General features: G+C 44.1%; 1 protein-coding gene across 1 annotated transcript in view; it reads right to left on the bottom strand.

Annotated features, from left to right (window-relative positions):
- Nucleotides 1–19,687, bottom strand: part of LOC147669093 (perforin-1-like) — a 136,798-nt gene that overhangs the window by 96,288 nt on the left and 20,823 nt on the right. The gene's annotated exons all lie outside the window — the stretch shown is intronic.

Raw genomic sequence — 19,687 nt, 5'->3', positions numbered from 1 at the left:
CGTGGGGATAATCTAGCATTTCATTTGGTGCATGCAATTACTAGGCCTGAAAAGACAACGGACTGTCACACCATTACTGTCGCATGGGGTCTCCCGCCAGTAGTGGGGCATTTCAAATGCCAGAACTGTTCGGTTTGTGATCTTACCAATAACACCAAAGTCTTCAAGTACAAAGACAGAACTCACACCCTGAAAAACTACACTAACTGCAGATCCAATAATGTGATTTACCCCATTGAATGCCCTTGTGAATTACTCTATATCGGCCAGACCACCCAGACCATCAAGAACAGGATTATCCAGCATAAAAGCCGGATCAATTGCAAAGTCACAACGGCTCCCTTGATATCACACTACTTGGAGAAAAACCACAAAGACACAGACATTAATTGGCAGGTGATTGAGCAGATGACACTACCCAAGAGAGGTGGAGACATCAGATCCCTCTTGAACAGAAGTGAGGGTAAATGGATGACATTTTGCGATTCCGTTAACAATGGACTCAGCACTATTGATGAGTGGAACAGCACCATTGCCATTTGAATCCACACCTCTCATGTCTGTCCCTTTTCTATATGTATAACTTTGCTTCCACCCACACTGGCTCATCCTGTGCCTATGTCTTTAAATGCCTCTTAAAGGAGAAATTGCATGTCTCACTCTGTAAAGCTGTCCCGTTATTTAACATTGTGTACGGGTCCGGTTGCCCTTCAACTGTTTCTTATGCCCATTCACCTTGCTTCTCAATCATGCACGTGTATTGTGATTTAATTGGAATTGTCCTTAATTGTCCTGCACTTATGTGTTACTGCCACATGATGTCCTGCATGCAACAAGTGTCTCTTCCGGCACCCACGATGCATATGTAATTATCTGCATTGTTTTAGCAGACATAAATCACTGACTTAATTGATTTAAATTCCTTCTTCCCTGTCATACCATGACGCGTTTTCAGCCCGTCTGTTTTAGCTTACAGCCCAGCCTCGCATTGGGTTTTGCGTCTCCACCCCCATATCCATGCCACCCTATCGCGGATGGACCCCCATCTTTACGAGGAGTGACGTCACTCAGTCCCCTCCCCCGTCCAATACCCATTAGGCTTCTGCCTTCCGCACTCGGTTCCCTAGCAACGCCAGACCAGCGCGAGCCTCACACGGCTCCAAGCACACAGAGGTATGTTCTTCCTCCCTTCGTCCTCTCTGACTCAAGCGCATCACCTTTGACCAGCCGTTGTCTTGCAGCGGTCGACACCACACTAACCTTGCCCCCCCTCTTCTCTTCTTAGATTCACTCTCCCGAACCGCTGATCACATCTGGATCGGCTATTGTCAGTTGCCCTGCCGGGCCAAACACGAGGCGCTCTGATTTCTCCAGCCCTCTGTAAGTTTTGAGTTTTCTCTCAACTTAGTACTGCCATCTTTCCCCTGCCGCCCCTAGAACTCCTCTTAACCCCCCCCCTCGCTTTCTTTTCCTACAGATGACCCACCAAGCCGATCGGTTGGATTTCTCCTTTATACCGATTTTGATTCATACACTGCTGACGGTGAGTGCCCCTACACACCCCTCTGGATGTTTAGCGCCACCGCTTCCCCTACTCATGCCTCACTTTTCATCCCCAGATCATTGCTGACCACCTGTTTGAATTACCCTGACGATCCGGACCCAGGTTGCATCGTCTGCCTCACATGAACCAGGTAGTTTCTCCCCTACTGTTCCTTACTCCCGGTCCTCCTCCCGGACCTCCTGCCTGGCGCCAGCTCGACCCTGCCTCTTGGCCACTGACTATATAGGAGTAGTAAGGGAATGATACCTTTCATCACCATTCATTTTTTGACAGGTGGGAACGCCCCGCGGAAGTGACGTAGGAGCCGGATATCCCGCCCCGGATGTCCCTCCCCCGGATATCCCTCCCCCGGAAGCCCCTGGCAGGAAGTCTGGGGCCGCAAGGCCCTGGCCGGAAGGCCCCGGCCGGATTTCCGGGGGGTGGAAGGCCAGGGCCGGAAGTCCAGGGCCTGAGGACGCCCCCCCAGAGGGACCGTGGTGAAAGGGGGGGCAGGTGTAGGCAGTGAGTGCCCTTCACACGTGAATTAATGGCTGTGTGTAAGGGCTGTAGTAGAGGGCTGATGTGAGGTGGCTAGGGTTAGCGCCAAGGCCGCCAGTAGGGCCTACAGGGGTGTTTAGGGCTGTGGGGTGGCTGAGCAGAGACTTACCTGTGTGCGCCGTGTTTGTTGGGGCAGCAGGGACATGCCTGGGCAAGCATGGACATGTCTGGGCATGTCCACTGGCTAGTAGAGGCTGCAGGCGGATGTTGCTTGAGCGGCGTTGTGGTCCATCTGTGGAATGGGAGCCCTAGAGTGTTGCAGGGTGTTTTTGGGGTAACAGGCCAGCCCCCAGGAGGCGTGCCTGTGGCCTTTGGAGTTGCTGAGTGGTGGTCTGAGGCGTGGTGGCGTGCCATAGGCATCAGGGGACCGGAAAGCCCTGGGTCCTAAAAGAGGAGGGGAGGTAGCCCACTGGATTGCGAGGGTGGTAATTTTGCCGCCTAATTTTAAAAAGTCTCTGGTCGAAAATTGACAGCATTTATGAAAATAAAAACAAATGTTATGCATTTGTGATTTCTTTTACATATATGGTAATGTATTTGGGGTGATATACAGGGTCAGTTTGTAAAGCAGCAGCAGGGGATTGACAACATGTCCAGGCAGTGTTCTGTAACATGCAGTCCTGTGTAACATAATGCACAGCCAAAAGTTGAAATGCACAATGTGAGTGACAATTACTAAAAGAAAATAATAAAAGAAACGTTTTTAAAATCACTGATGTAGAATGATACATGTATGAAAAGGCAAAATAAAATACATAGGGATGACATTTTTGTGAATAGTTTTTTCTTTCTAAGGGTGAGTAATGTGTCGGAGTTTATTAATATGGGTCAGTATGTAAGGGATGGCTGGGGGCTGTGAAACAGGGTAATGCCTGTTTCTTTTAACAGTGTAATGTGCGGTCACAAACCTAGACTGTCAGGTCCCTGGTGCAACATAATGCACAGCCTATTTGAAGGGCTCTGAAACACAGGACACCAATGACTAAAAATAAAACTAAAATCTTGTGTTATGCAACGGAGGCCTTGCTCTACCTATGAGTGTGTGTGTGGCAGGCCTGATAAATATGGTATTCTTGTACAACAGGCACATTCTTCAACAATATGGCTAGGTATATTTTTTATAACAGTAACACAGCCTGAGCCCCAAACCTGAAAGGCGGCAAAACGTCCTGGATATTCAACATGATGGAAAATGTAAGTTTTTTTTTCGCGCTTAAAGACACGAAGAGACTTCTGCGTTGGGCGGCAGCTGGCATGGCCTGATAAGCACAGCTCGACAGTGAATGTGTGGCGCGAAATATACACATGGGCCTCATAGAAGACCGGCTAGTGAAAGCATGACATTTTAAAAACGCTTACTATTACATTTGAGTGGGTGTAGAGAAAAATTGAAGGGTAATACGTAAACTATCTCTCACCAGTTTTTAGACACTTAGAGGGACTGTACATACCACACCACTCTCAACACACACACAATACCACACCATGCCACACTTTCTCTGACTTTGGCACACCATATCAATACGTCTCACCTTAAAGGTCTGTGTACCACATCACCAAATGCCACATAACACCATACCTCACCATACCACACTAAATTGCCATGTAATTACTATACAATTCAATGTAGTACAATAGCCAAGAACACACTTGACTCCCCACACCGCCCTAGACCACCCACTGCAACACCACATCAGTCTAAACCATACCTACCTGCTTCTTTACATAAGTTACATCAAGACACAAGTCTGACACAGAAAAGGAGGGTGTTCAACATCTAGTATAAACCATCTATCTATTATGGCAAAACTCTTCCTGTCACTTTGCCGCCCCTCACAGCACCCTTGTTGACTTCATAACTCCACACAGGACCATACAGTCTATGGTGTACAACACAACACACCATACTGTACCACAACAGCCCTCCCTGTTCACCATACCACATATGCCACATAGCAACACTAAATCTAACACCACACTAATGCACACCACACCAATCTACACCACACCAAAACGCAACATCCTACACATTGCACCACCAGATACAAGTATAGTTATACCAAATGACAACATCCCACACTTTATACTAAGCCACATCACATGCTATCATATTGCACCACACCCATCCATCAACCCTTCTCACAGTTCCCTATGCTTCCACATCAGACTACAACACACCATGCAGTATACATGCCATTCAATACCACAACTATCCATATAAGAGCAATTACATTGCTCAGCACAGCAGAACTATACAACAACAAAGTTCAGTTAGTACATATCACCACACCGCACCACCTAACACACCAAAATACCACACAAGACAATCTCATATTGCACCACTACACTTGAGTCTACCTCACTACAGCCCATTATATCATGTACCAACATATTCCATCATGTCACATCATCAATTTTCAACACCACCTCTATCAGTACCACACCACTCTCAACACACACACTACCACACTATGCCACCCTTTCTCAGACTTTGGCACACCATATCATTAAGTCTCACCTTACAGGTCTGTGTACCACATCACCAAATGCCACATAACACCATACCTCACCTTACCACACCAAATTGCCATGTAATTACTATACAATTCAGTGTAGTACAATAGCCAAGAACACACTTGACTCCCCACACCGCCCTATACCACCCACTGCAACACCACATCAGTCTAAACCATACCTACCTGCTTCTTTACATAAGTTACATCAAGACACAAGGCTGACACAGAAAATGAGGGTGTTGAACATCTAGTATAAACCATCTATCTATTATGGCAAAACTCTTCCTGTCACTTTGCCGCCCCTCACAGCACCCTTGCTGTCTTCATACCTCCACACAGGCCCATACATTCTATGGTGTACAACACACCCTACTGTACCACAACACACCTCCTTGTTCACCATACCCCATATGTCACATAGCACCACAAAATCTAACACCACACTAATGTACACCACGCCAATCTACACCACACCAAATCGCAACATCCTACACATTGCACCACCGGATACAAGTATACTTATACCAGATTATAACATCCCACACTTTATACCAAGCCATATCACATGCTATCATATTGTACCACACCCATCCATCAACCCTTCTCACAGTTCCCTATGCTTCCACCAAAGACTACATCACACCATGCAGTATACATGCCATTCAATACCACAACTATCCATATATAGGAGCAATTACACGCAACATCACAGCACAGCAGGACTATACAACAACAAAGTTCACTTAGTACATGTCACCACACCGTACCACCAAACACACCAACATACCACACAAGACAATCTCATATTGCACCACTCCACTTGAGTCTACCTCACTACAGCCCATTATATCATGTACCAACATATTCCATCATGTCACATCATCAATTTTCAACACCGCCTCTCTCAGTACCACACCACTGTCAACACACACACACAATACCACACCATGCCACCCTTTCTCAGACTTTGGCACACCATATCAATACGTCTCACCTTAAAAGGCTGTGTACCACATCACCAAATGCCACATAACACCATACCTCACCGTACCACACTAAATTGCCATGTAATTACTATACAATTCAATGTAGTACAATAGCCAAGAACACACTTGACTCCCCACACCGACCTATACCACCCACTGCAACACCACATCATTCTAAACCATACCGACCTGCTTCTTTACATAAGTTACATCAAGACACAAGTCTGACACAGAAAAGGAGGGTGTTCAACATCTAGTATAAACCATCTATCTATTATGGCAAAACTCTTTCTGTCACTTTGCCGCCCCTCACAGCACCCTTGTTGACTTCATAACTCCACACAGGACCATACAGTCTATGGTGTACAACACAACACACCCTACTGTACCACAACACACCTCCCTGTTCACCATACCACATATGCCACATAGCAACACTAAATCTAACACCACACTAATGCACACCACACCAATCTACACCACACCAAAACGCAACATCCTACACATTGCACCACCAGATACAAGTATAGTTATATCAAATGACAACATTCCACACTTCATACTAAGCCACATCACATGCTATCATATTGCACCACACCCATCCATCAACCCCTCCCATAGTTCCCTATGGTTCCACATCAGACTACACCACACCATGCAGTAAACGTGCCCTTCAATACCACAACTATCCATATAAGAGCAATTACATTACACATCAAAACACAGCAGAACCATACATAAACAAAGTTCACTTAGTACATATCACCACACCGCACCAGCGAACACACCAACATACCAAACAAGACAATCTCATATTGCACCACTCCACTTCAGTCTACCTCACTACAGCTCATACACCAACATATGCCATCATGTCACATCATCAATTTTCAAGACCACATCTCTCAGTACCATACCACTCTCAACACACACACTACCACACAATACCACACTTTCTCAGACTTTGGCACGCCATATCATTACCTATCACCTTAAAGGTATGTGTACCACATCCCCAAATGCCACATAACACCATATCTCACCTTACCACACTAAATTGCAATCTATTACTATACAACTCATTGCCGTACAATAGCCAAGACCGCACATGACTCCCCATCCCCCCCCCCCCATATCACTCACTGCAATACCACATCAGTCTAATCAGTCTAAACCATGCCAACCTGCTTCTTTACACAAGTTACAGCAAGACACAAGTCTTACACAGAAAATTAGGGTGTTCAACATCTAGTATAAACCATCTATCTATTATGGCAAACCTCTTCCAGAAAAACATCACACTGCTGGCCAAACATAGCTGTAGTAGAATATAAAAATATAATGCAAGCCACAAAGCCCTCACCCAGAGGCATCTGCTTGTTTACATCCATAAATGGACAAACAATAAACTCGAGGCGCAGGGATAGAGACACACCACCACAGTGCAAATTGAGCAAAACCACCACAAACACACTGACAACAAATCAGGAATACACAAGTCTGATTTCCCCAATAAATGAACCTTCTGTTGGAGAGCAAACTACCATAAAAATTAAGGGTATTAACAGACCATGTAAATAGTGTAGGGTGGCTAAATAAAAATACCTACCATAACATAACAAAGAGTTCTTTCCTATTTGCACAGTTGCTACTAACACAGTATCATGTTTACTTACCCCTTTCTGGACATCCAAGTCCATTTTCTTCTTTGGCTCAATACACCACAGAAAGTCCTATTTTGACACAGTAAGTATGTATATTTTAAAGGTCGTTATGGTGATGGAGGGATGTCTATCTTGGTCTGAGACACTTTTAATTGCATCAGGAGTTGGAGAACAAAAATCTTCTGTCATCTAGAATATGAAAGGTTTAGACTCGGCCGCAGAAGTGCTCTATGGCATGAACTGCTTCCGAGGGAGCTTGAAAGGGGTCATCTGGTGAACAATGTCACATGAGCTCTGAAAAGCCATCAGTGATGCTAGAACACATTTCTGATTCAGGATGCTGGGCCAGGGGCTACAGCAAGCTAAAACTGTAGGTGTTCTAAGAGCATCATGCTGCTACTAAACATACAAGTGTATCAAATGAGCATGACAAAAAGTTTTAAGTGGGGAGCTGAAGGGATGGAAGTGGGTGAATGATAGTCAGACATTTTTTAGTGAAAATGTGGTTCAGTTTGCATTATGGTGCGATATTATGAATCATGTGAATACATTGTGTCATTTTATTTTACAATAAAAAAAATTAAAGAAATGAGTTACTTAGAAGAGACCATTAATAAATCAGAGAGGTTTTAGCCATGCATGCACACAAGGGTAAAATAATTTGTGGATTGGTTGTTTTCGCGCCCTACTTTAACACATGTATGTCTCCACATTTCCCAATTAAAAGACGCAAATGATTCTTGTCTGCTATGTTGGCAAACTTTAAAAAGGAACTATTGGTTACATTAGTGCCTTTCATGTGCCTCATTCTTGTAATCTGATATCTCCCACTCACAAGAGTGGCATGCCTTTGTTCTCTGGGCTCTCCTTAATTTCTGTTGATCTTTCACTGCTTTTGAGCACACAGCGCAAATTGAAAATTTCACAGATTGAAAGGCTTCACTGTTTTCCATCACCTTTCTTAACTCCTTCCAGGTCTGGGGGTGCTGTACCACCTGCTGCACCCCTAGTTCCAACACCCGGGGCGCCAGTTGGTTGTAATTGTGAGTGACATAGGGGTGGACAAAAAGGAGTTTGTGTTTTCTATCTACACTGGATGGCACCTTTGGGAATGTACAACACAAGGAGTATACTCTGTGTATGGGGAGTATGGATCTGTCCTCCTGCCTCAGCACATGTACTTCAAGGCACTTTTATTTAGGAATAGCTTCCACAGATTGACAGGTTCATGTATGTTTTAGCTCTAGCACAAAGAAGCAGAAGAATCAGTGCTTAACTTGAGCCGGTGTTTTCCAGTGCTCAGCTGGCACTTAATCATCAACACCAGTGCTTTTCATTAGCACCGGTTAAGGACACGTTCATTTATGCATAGGGAGATTAAGTGATTTGTCCGGAATCACAGGATGTTAAGCCGATGCCGTGGCTCAAAACTGGTTCCCCTGCACCAATGTCAGCAACTCTGGCCATTATGCCACACCCTCTCCCCACTTTCGTGGTTGGTAGTTGGCTCTGTTTTAGGCGGTGCTAGCAGGAGAAATGGTCTGGTGGAAGCTGCCTCCTGACAAGAGCCCCAGCACTTATTTTTTTTACAAATTAGCCACTGCAATGAATGGTCTACAGAGGACAATTTTTGCAACTGAGATCAAGAGAGCAAAACCTGTGTATCCATAAGCCATGGAATCAAAGCAGTAAAACTACAATAAAATAGTGTTGTCAATACAGCAGTCGACTGAACAGAAGACAATCACGAGTAGGCTATCAGCGGTGCCAAATAAGGGGATACAATGGCAGTGTGCTAAGGAATGTAACGCCACGTCTGTAATTGCTAAATGCACTGGTGTTGTCTGAGCCCTCTGATGTGCACTTTGTATCCTGGCTGCTCTAAATACAAATGTACTAGACTAACAGCATCATGGCACACTCACCCTGAAAACATCAATAGTCTTCTCAAATGAATGCTAACATGAATAGAATGTTGATAGGAAGTATTGTCATTTTCCCAATAACATTACTGTACCGCCCCTAAACAGTATGAGACTGAGAATTGCCAGCACTACAAGTACTGGAATGCTATCTGTGTTAAGTAAAGATCTTGTATCAGTATGCTGAGGATTGTGCTCCCAGAAGGTGCAGCAGGGGAAGGCAAGCATTCAATAAAATGTAGTATCTGGGGTACAACAAGTGTGCAGAGCAGCAGTAGCCAGTGCACCTACCACAACTGGCCCCTTGTAATACAGCAGACGCCGGAGACCACCAACACTTAAGGTATGTGTATAAAAGGCATTGTTTTATTTTGTAATTTTTACCCTCTTAAAGCTGTTAGGTCTCTATGACATAGTACTACAATATTACCTATATGCAGGCTTATTTTACAGTTATTCCTTGTATAAAGTGTTTAACAAATACCAGAACTGTCTTATAGAATAAAAACAAAATCCATAGCTACTTACATTATGTATAGAGTGTTTCATCAGCATGGCTGTTTCCCCTCTGCACCATGTTAACTCTGTAGTCTTCTGCCAAAGCCCGTTTACCCGCAAAGATACAATTAGGTGCTCCAATAAATTTCAGAGTGCAAGTGTAGTTACATCCCTATTTCATTTTTTTCTCTGCGCACTCCCAAGGTGTAAAAAGCGCTCCTTAAAAATGTCATACTTTCACCGACCTCTCCCTGTCTAAGAACATCATGACTGTGCATATTACTAGACCCTCTACGCCACTTTTTGCAAGACTCTCATGCTTATCAGACCCTGGCAGCTGACTCCTATGTAGAAGCCTCTTTGTGTCTTAGCAGTCTTTTAGGTGGTTTGAAATTTGGCGCTGAAAATGTTACATCAGCAAACTTACATTTTAGTTTTGCCGCTCTTATGAAACTCTTGTTCGTCCCGCTCTTTCTGTGATGCAACAGCATTTTTTTTTATACCCTGTTACAACTCCATGTCTGGTTTGCCACCTTTTGTGGAATTTGCGCCATCCAGCCCTTTCTGGGCTGTAGCAGCCTATTTAACCGTTACAAAAATATGTCTGTCCATGTTACTGAACCCTTCTGCGTGCTTTACAAGACTGCCATGTTTATCAGCCTTGGCCCCTCACTCACACATAAAGCATAGTCTGGGGTGCAGAAGGGTTCAGTAACATGGACAAACATATTTTTGTAACGGTAAAATAGGCTGCTACAGCCCAGAAAGGGCTGGATGGCGCAAATTCCACAAAAGGTGGCAAACCAGACATGGAGTTGTAACAGGGTATAAAAAAAAAATGCCGTTGCATCACAGAAAGAGCGGGACGAACAAGAGTTTCATAAGAGCGGCAAAACTAAAACGTAAGTTTGCTGATGTAACATTTTCAGCGCCAAATTTCAAACCACCTAAAAGACTGCTAAGACACGAAGAGGCTTCTACATAGGAGTCAGCTGTCAGGGACTGATAAGCATGAGAGTCTTGCAAAAAGTGGCGTAGAGGGTCTAGTAATATGCACAGTCATGATGTTCTTAGACAGGGAGAGGTCGGTGAAAGTATGACATTTTTAAGGAGCGCTTTTTACACCTTGGGAGTGCGCAGAGAAAAAAATGAAATAGGGATGTAACTACACTTGCACTCTGAAATTTATTGGAGCACCTAATTGTATCTTTGCGGGTAAACGGGCTTTGGCAGAAGACTACAGAGTTAACATGGTGCAGAGGGGAAACAGCCATGCTGATGAAACACTCTATACATAATGTAAGTAGCTATGGATTTTGTTTTTATTCTATAAGACAGTTCTGGTATTTGTTAAACACTTTATACAAGGAATAACTGTAAAATAAGCCTGCATATAGGTAATATTGTAGTACTATGTCATAGAGACCTAACAGCTTTAAGAGGGTAAAAATTACAAAATAAAACAATGCCTTTTATACACATACCTTAAGTGTTGGTGGTCTCCGGCGTCTGCTGTATTACAAGGGGCCAGTTGTGGTAGGTGCACTGGCTACTGCTGCTCTGCACACTTGTTGTACCCCAGATACTACATTTTATTGAATGCTTGCCTTCCCCTGCTGCACCTTCTGGGAGCACAATCCTCAGCATACTGATACAAGATCTTTACTTAACACAGATAGCATTCCAGTACTTGTAGTGCTGGCAATTCTCAGTCTCATACTGTTTAGGGGCGGTACAGTAATGTTATTGGGAAAATGACAATACTTCCTATCAACATTCTATGCATGTTAGCATTCATTTGAGAAGACTATTGATGTTTTCAGGGTGAGTGTGCCATGATGCTGTTAGTCTAGTACATTTGTATTTAGAGCAGCCAGGATACAAAGTGCACATCAGAGGGCTCAGACAACACCAGTGCATTTAGCAATTACAGACGTGGCGTTACATTCCTTAGCACACTGCCATTGTATCCCCTTATTTGGCACCGCTGATAGCCTACTCGTGATTGTCTTCTGTTCAGTCGACTGCTGTATTGACAACACTATTTTATTGTAGTTTTACTGCTTTGATTCCATGGCTTATGGATACACAGGTTTTGCTCTCTTGATCTCAGTTGCAAAAATTGTCCTCTGTAGACCATTCATTGCAGTGGCTAATTTGTAAAAAAAATAAGTGCTGGGGCTCTTGTCAGGAGGCAGCTTCCACCAGACCATTTCTCCTGCTAGCACCGCCTAAAACAGAGCCAACTACCAACCACGAAAGTGGGGAGAGGGTGTGGCATAATGGCCAGAGTTGCTGACATTGGTGCAGGGGAACCAGTTTTGAGCCACGGCATCGGCTTAACATCCTGTGATTCCGGACAAATCACTTAATCTCCCTATGCATAAATGAACGTGTCCTTAACCGGTGCTAATGAAAAGCACTGGTGTTGATGATTAAGTGCCAGCTGAGCACTGGAAAACACCGGCTCAAGTTAAGCACTGATTCTTCTGCTTCTTTGTGCTAGAGCTAAAACATACATGAACCTGTCAATCTGTGGAAGCTATTCCTAAATAAAAGTGCCTTGAAGTACATGTGCTGAGGCAGGAGGACAGATCCATACTCCCCATACACAGAGTATACTCCTTGTGTTGTACATTCCCAAAGGTGCCATCCAGTGTAGATAGAAAACACAAACTCCTTTTTGTCCACCCCTATGTCACTCACAATTACAACCAACTGGCGCCCCGGGTGTTGGAACTAGGGGTGCAGCAGGTGGTACAGCACCCCCAGACCTGGAAGGAGTTAAGAAAGGTGATGGAAAACAGTGAAGCCTTTCAATCTGTGAAATTTTCAATTTGCGCTGTGTGCTCAAAAGCAGTGAAAGATCAACAGAAATTAAGGAGAGCCCAGAGAACAAAGGCATGCCACTCTTGTGAGTGGGAGATATCAGATTACAAGAATGAGGCACATGAAAGGCACTAATGTAACCAATAGTTCCTTTTTAAAGTTTGCCAACATAGCAGACAAGAATCATTTGCGTCTTTTAATTGGGAAATGTGGAGACATACATGTGTTAAAGTAGGGCGCGAAAACAACCAATCCACAAATTATTTTACCCTTGTGTGCATGCATGGCTAAAACCTCTCTGATTTATTAATGGTCTCTTCTAAGTAACTCATTTCTTTAATTTTTTTTATTGTAAAATAAAATGACACAATGTATTCACATGATTCATAATATCGCACCATAATGCAAACTGAACCACATTTTCACTAAAAAATGTCTGACTATCATTCACCCACTTCCATCCCTTCAGCTCCCCACTTAAAACTTTTTGTCATGCTCATTTGATACACTTGTATGTTTAGTAGCAGCATGATGCTCTTAGAACACCTACAGTTTTAGCTTGCTGTAGCCCCTGGCCCAGCATCCTGAATCAGAAATGTGTTCTAGCATCACTGATGGCTTTTCAGAGCTCATGTGACATTGTTCACCAGATGACCCCTTTCAAGCTCCCTCGGAAGCAGTTCATGCCATAGAGCACTTCTGCGGCCGAGTCTAAACCTTTCATATTCTAGATGACAGAAGATTTTTGTTCTCCAACTCCTGATGCAATTAAAAGTGTCTCAGACCAAGATAGACATCCCTCCATCACCATAACGACCTTTAAAATATACATACTTACTGTATCAAAATAGGACTTTCTGTGGTGTATTGAGCCAAAGAAGAAAATGGACTTGGATGTCCAGAAAGGGGTAAGTAAACATGATACTGTGTTAGTAGCAACTGTGCAAATAGGAAAGAACTCTTTGTTATGTTATGGTAGGTATTTTTATTTAGCCACCCTACACTATTTACATGGTCTGTTAATACCCTTAATTTTTATGGTAGTTTGCTCTCCAACAGAAGGTTCATTTATTGGGGAAATCAGACTTGTGTATTCCTGATTTGTTGTCAGTGTGTTTGTGGTGGTTTTGCTCAATTTGCACTGTGGTGGTGTGTCTCTATCCCTGCGCCTCGAGTTTATTGTTTGTCCATTTATGGATGTAAACAAGCAGATGCCTCTGGGTGAGGGCTTTGTGGCTTGCATTATATTTTTATATTCTACTACAGCTATGTTTGGCCAGCAGTGTGATGTTTTTCTGGAAGAGGTTTGCCATAATAGATAGATGGTTTATACTCGATGTTGAACACCCTAATTTTCTGTGTAAGACTTGTGTCTTGCTGTAACTTGTGTAAAGAAGCAGGTTGGCATGGTTTAGACTGATTAGACTGATGTGGTATTGCAGTGAGTGATATGGGGGGGGGGATGGGGAGTCATGTGCGGTCTTGGCTATTGTACGGCAATGAGTTGTATAGTAATAGATTGCAATTTAGTGTGGTAAGGTGAGATATGGTGTTATGTGGCATTTGGGGATGTGGTACACATACCTTTAAGGTGATAGGTAATGATATGGCGTGCCAAAGTCTGAGAAAGTGTGGTATTGTGTGGTAGTGTGTGTGTTGAGAGTGGTATGGTACTGAGAGATGTGGTCTTGAAAATTGATGATGTGACATGATGGCATATGTTGGTGTATGAGCTGTAGTGAGGTAGACTGAAGTGGAGTGGTGCAATATGAGATTGTCTTGTTTGGTATGTTGGTGTGTTCGCTGGTGCGGTGTGGTGATATGTACTAAGTGAACTTTGTTTATGTATGGTTCTGCTGTGTTTTGATGTGTAATGTAATTGCTCTTATATGGATAGTTGTGGTATTGAAGGGCACGTTTACTGCATGGTGTGGTGTAGTCTGATGTGGAACCATAGGGAACTATGGGAGGGGTTGATGGATGGGTGTGGTGCAATATGATAGCATGTGATGCGGCTTAGTATAAAGTGTGGGATGTTGTAATTTGGTATAACTATACTTGTATCTGGTGGTGCAATGTGTAGGATGTTGCGTTTTGGTGTGGTGTAGATTGGTGTGGTGCGCATTAGTGTGGTGTTAGATTTAGTGTTGCTATGTGGCATATGTGGTATGGTGAACAGGGAGGGGTGTTGTGGTAAAGTAGGGTGTGTTGTGTTGTACACCATAGCCTGTATGGTCCTGTGTGGAGTTATGAAGCCAACAAGGGTGCTGTGAGGGGCGGCAAAGTGACAGGAAAAGTTTTGCCATAATAGATAGATGGTTTATACTAGATGTTGAACACCCCCCTTTTCTGTGTCAGACTTGTGTCTTGATGTAACTTATGTAAAGAAGGAGGTAGGTATGGTTTAGAATGATGTGGTGTTGCAGTAGGTGGTATAGGGCGGTGTGGGGAGTCATGTGTGTTCTTGGCTATTGTACTACATTGAATTGTATAGTAATTACATGGCAATTTAGTGTGGTACGGTGAGGTATGGTGTTATGTGGCATTTGGTGATGTGGTACACAGCCTTTTAAGGTGAGACGTATTGATATGGTGTGCCAAAGTCAGAGAAAGTGTGGCATGGTGTGGTATTGTGTGTGTGTGTTGACAGTGGTGTGGTACTGAGAGAGGCGGTGTTGAAAATTGATGATGTGACATGATGGAATATGTTGGTACATGATATAATGGGCTGTAGTGAGGTAGACTCAAGTGGAGTGGTGCAATATGAGATTGTCTTGTGTGGTATGTTGGTGTGTTTGGTGGTACGGTGTGGTGATATGTACTAAGTGAACTTTGTTGTTGTATAGTCCTGCTGTGCTGTGATGTTGCGTGTAATTGCTCCTATATATGGATAGTTGTGGTATTGAATGGCATGTATACTGCATGGTGTGATGTAGTCTTTGGTGGAACCATAGGGAACTAAGGGAGGGGTTGATGGGTGCGTGGGGTACAATATGATAGCATGTGATATGGCTTGGTATAAAGTGTGGGATGTTATAATCTGGTATAAGTATACTTGTATCCGGTGGTGCAATGTGTAGGATGTTGCGATTTGGTGTGGTGTAGATTGGCGTGGTGTACATTAGTGTGGTGTTAGATTTTGTGGTGCTATGTGACATATGGGGTATGGTGAACAAGGAGGTGTGTTGTGGTACAGTAGGGTGTGTTGTACACCATAGAATGTATGGGCCTGTGTGGAGGTATGAAGACAGCAAGGGTGCTGTGAGGGGCGGCAAAGTGACAGGAAGAGTTTTGCCATAATAGATAGATGGTTTATACTAGATGTTCAACACCCTCATTTTCTGTGTCAGCCTTGTGTCTTGATGTAACTTATGTAAAGAAGCAGGTAGGTATGGTTTAGACTGATGTGGTGTTGCAGTGGGTGGTATAGGGCGGTGTGGGGAGTCAAGTGTGTTCTTGGCTATTGTACTACACTGAATTGTATAGTAATTACATGGCAATTTGGTGTGGTAAGGTGAGGTACGGTGTTATGTGGCATTTGGTGATGTGGTACACAGACCTGTAAGGTGAGACTTAATGATATGGTGTGCCAAAGTCTGAGAAAGGGTGGCATAGTGTGGTAGTGTGTGTGTTGAGAGTGGTGTGGTACTGATAGAGGTGGTGTTGAAAATTGATGATGTGACATGATGGAATATGTTGGTACATGATATAATGGGCTGTAGTGAGGTAGACTCAAGTGTAGTGGTGCAATATGAGATTGTCTTGTGTGGTATTTTGGTGTGTTAGGTGGTGCGGTGTGGGGATATGTACTAACTGAACTTTGTTGTTGTATAGTTCTGCTGTGCTGAGCAATGTAATTGCTCTTATATGGATAGTTGTGGTATTGAATGGCATGTATACTGCATGGTGTGTTGTAGTCTGATGTGGAAGCATAGGGAACTGTGAGAAGGGTTGATGGATGGGTGTGGTGCAATATGATAGCATGTGATGTGGCTTAGTATAAAGTGTGGGATGTTGTCATTTGGTATAACTATACTTGTATCTGGTGGTGCAATGTGTAGGATGTTGCGTTTTGGTGTGGTGTAGATTGGTGTGGTGTGCATTAGTGTGGTGTTAGATTTAGTGTTGCTATGTGGCATATGTGGTATGGTGAACAGGGAGGGCTGTTGTGGTACAGTATGGTGTGTTGTGTTGTACACCATAGACTGTATGGTCCTGTGTGGAGTTATGAAGTCAACAAGGGTGCTGTGAGGGGCGGCAAAGTGACAGGAAGAGTTTTGCCATAATAGATAGATGGTTTATACTAGATGTTGAACACCCTCCTTTTCTGTGTCAGACTTGTGTCTTGATGTAACTTATGTAAAGAAGCAGGTAGGTATGGTTTAGACTGATGTGGTGTTGCAGTGGGTGGTCTAGGGCGGTGTGGGGAGTCAAGTGTGTTCTTGGCTATTGTACTACATTGAATTGTATAGTAATTACATGGCAATTTAGTGTGGTACGGTGAGGTATGGTGTTATGTGGCATTTGGTGATGTGGTACACAGACCTTTAAGGTGAGACGTATTGATATGGTGTGCCAAAGTCAGAGAAAGTGTGGCATGGTGTGGTATTGTGTGTGTGTTGAGAGTGGTGTGGTATGTACGGTCCCTCTAAGTGTCTAAAAACTGGTGAGAGATAGTTTACGTATTACCCTTCAATTTTTCTCTACACCCACTCAAATGTAATAGTAAGCGTTTTTAAAATGTCATGCTTTCACTAGCCGGTCTTCTATGAGGCCCATGTGTATATTTCGCGCCACACATTCACTGTCGAGCTGTGCTTATCAGGCCATGCCAGCTGCCGCCCAACGCAGAAGTCTCTTCGTGTCTTTAAGCGCGAAAAAAAAAAACTTACATTTTCCATCATGTTGAATATCCAGGACGTTTTGCCGCCTTTCAGGTTTGGGGCTCAGGCTGTGTTACTGTTATAAAAAATATACCTAGCCATATTGTTGAAGAATGTGCCTGTTGTACAAGAGTACCATATTTATCAGGCCTGCCACACACACACTCATAGGTAGAGCAAGGCCTCCGTTGCATAACACAAGATTTTAGTTTTATTTTTAGTCATTGGTGTCCTGTGTTTCAGAGCCCTTCAAATAGGCTGTGCATTATGTTGCACCAGGGACCTGACAGTCTAGGTTTGTGACCGCACATTACACTGTTAAAAGAAACAGGCATTACCCTGTTTCACAGCCCCCAGCCATCCCTTACATACTGACCCATATTAATAAACTCCGACACATTACTCACCCTTAGAAAGAAAAAACAATTCACAAAAATGTCATCCCTATGTATTTTATTTTGCCTTTTCATACATGTATCATTCTACATCAGTGATTTTAAAAACGTTTCTTTTATTATTTTCTTTTAGTAATTGTCACACACATTGTGCATTTCAACTTTTGGCTGTGCATTATGTTACACAGGACTGCGTGTTACAGAACACTGCCTGGACATGTTGTCAAGCCCCTGCTGCTGCTTTACAAGCTGACCATGTTTATCACCCCAAATCAGCCCCCAGCCAGCCCTTACATACTGACCCATATTAATAAAACTCCAACACATTACACACCCTTAGAAATAAAACACAATTCACAAAAATGTCATCCCTATGTATTTTATTTTGCCTTTTCATACATGTATCATTCTACATCAGTGATTTTAAAAACGTTTCTTTTATTATTTTCTTTTAGTAATTGTCACTCACATTGTGCATTTCAACTTTTGGCTGTGCATTATGTTACACAGGACTGCATGTTACAGAACACTGCCTGGACATGTTGTCAATCCCCTGCTGCTGCTTTACAAACTGACCCTGTATATCACCCCAAATACATTACCATATATGTAAAAGAAATCACAAATGCATAACATTTGTTTTTATTTTCATAAATGCTGTCAATTTTCGACCAGAGACTTTTTAAAATTAGGCGGCAAAATTACCACCCTCGCAATCCAGTGGGCTACCTCCCCTCCTCTTTTAGGACCCAGGGCTTTCCGGTCCCCTGATGCCTATGGCACGCCACCACGCCTCAGACCACCACTCAGCAACTCCAAAGGCCACAGGCACGCCTCCTGGGGGCTGGCCTGTTACCCCAAAAACACCCTGCAACACTCTAGGGCTCCCATTCCACAGATGGACCACAACGCCGCTCAAGCAACATCCGCCTGCAGCCTCTACTAGCCAGTGGACATGCCCAGACATGTCCATGCTTGCCCAGGCATGTCCCTGCTGCCCCAACAAACACGGCGCACACAGGTAAGTCTCTGCTCAGCCACCCCACAGCCCTAAACACCCCTGTAGGCCCTACTGGCGGCCTTGGCGCTAACCCTAGCCACCTCACATCAGCCCTCTACTACAGCCCTTACACACAGCCATTAATTCACGTGTGAAGGGCACTCACTGCCTACACCTGCCCCCGCTTTCACCACGGTCCCTCTGGGGGGGCGTCCTCAGGCCCTGGACTTCCGGCCCTGGCCTTCCACCCCCCGGAAATCCGTCCGGGGCCTTCCGGCCAGGGCCTTGTGGCCCCAGACTTCCTGCCAGGGGCTTCCGGGGGAGGGATATCCGGGGGAGGGACATCCGGGGCGGGATATCCGGCTCCTACGTCACTTCCGCGGGGCGTTCCCACCTGTCAAAAAATGAATGGTGATGAAAGGTATCATTCCCTTACTACTTATAGGCTTCCTGCATGCCCTAAAGCATAATACCCATGGCAGTTATTCCACCTTGCTCCACCTTCACGTGCCTCTTACAAGTGTTTGTTTTTAGAGTGCCCCTCTTGCGGCCCCCTGGGACCCTTTACTTACCATGGCCCGGTCTGCCCCGATTTCCTTAGCCCTTGTTAGTCATTTTCTTGCCTCTTGTACAGCCCTGCGTTCGACCCTACCCAGTCCTGATGATGAACCTGATTAATGTGGATTGAAACGCCGTCGACTATTCAGCACGATCATAGGCGCCCCATACAAAGTGGTTCACGCATAAGAAATCAGTTCAAAAACGGATTTTCAAATCTACCTGGAACCACATTGTTTTTACTCACTATATATATCTATGCACTAGTCACTATGCGCCGTCCACGCTGATCATATTGTCACCTGCGTCGCTTCTGTGTTTTCCACTCACACACT

This window comes from Lissotriton vulgaris, unplaced genomic scaffold (assembly GCF_964263255.1).
Source record: "Lissotriton vulgaris unplaced genomic scaffold, aLisVul1.2 SCAFFOLD_1100, whole genome shotgun sequence".
NCBI lineage: Eukaryota > Metazoa > Chordata > Amphibia > Caudata > Salamandridae > Lissotriton > Lissotriton vulgaris.
Note: the sequence above shows the minus strand (reverse complement) of the source record. Positions and strands in the feature narration are given on the sequence as shown.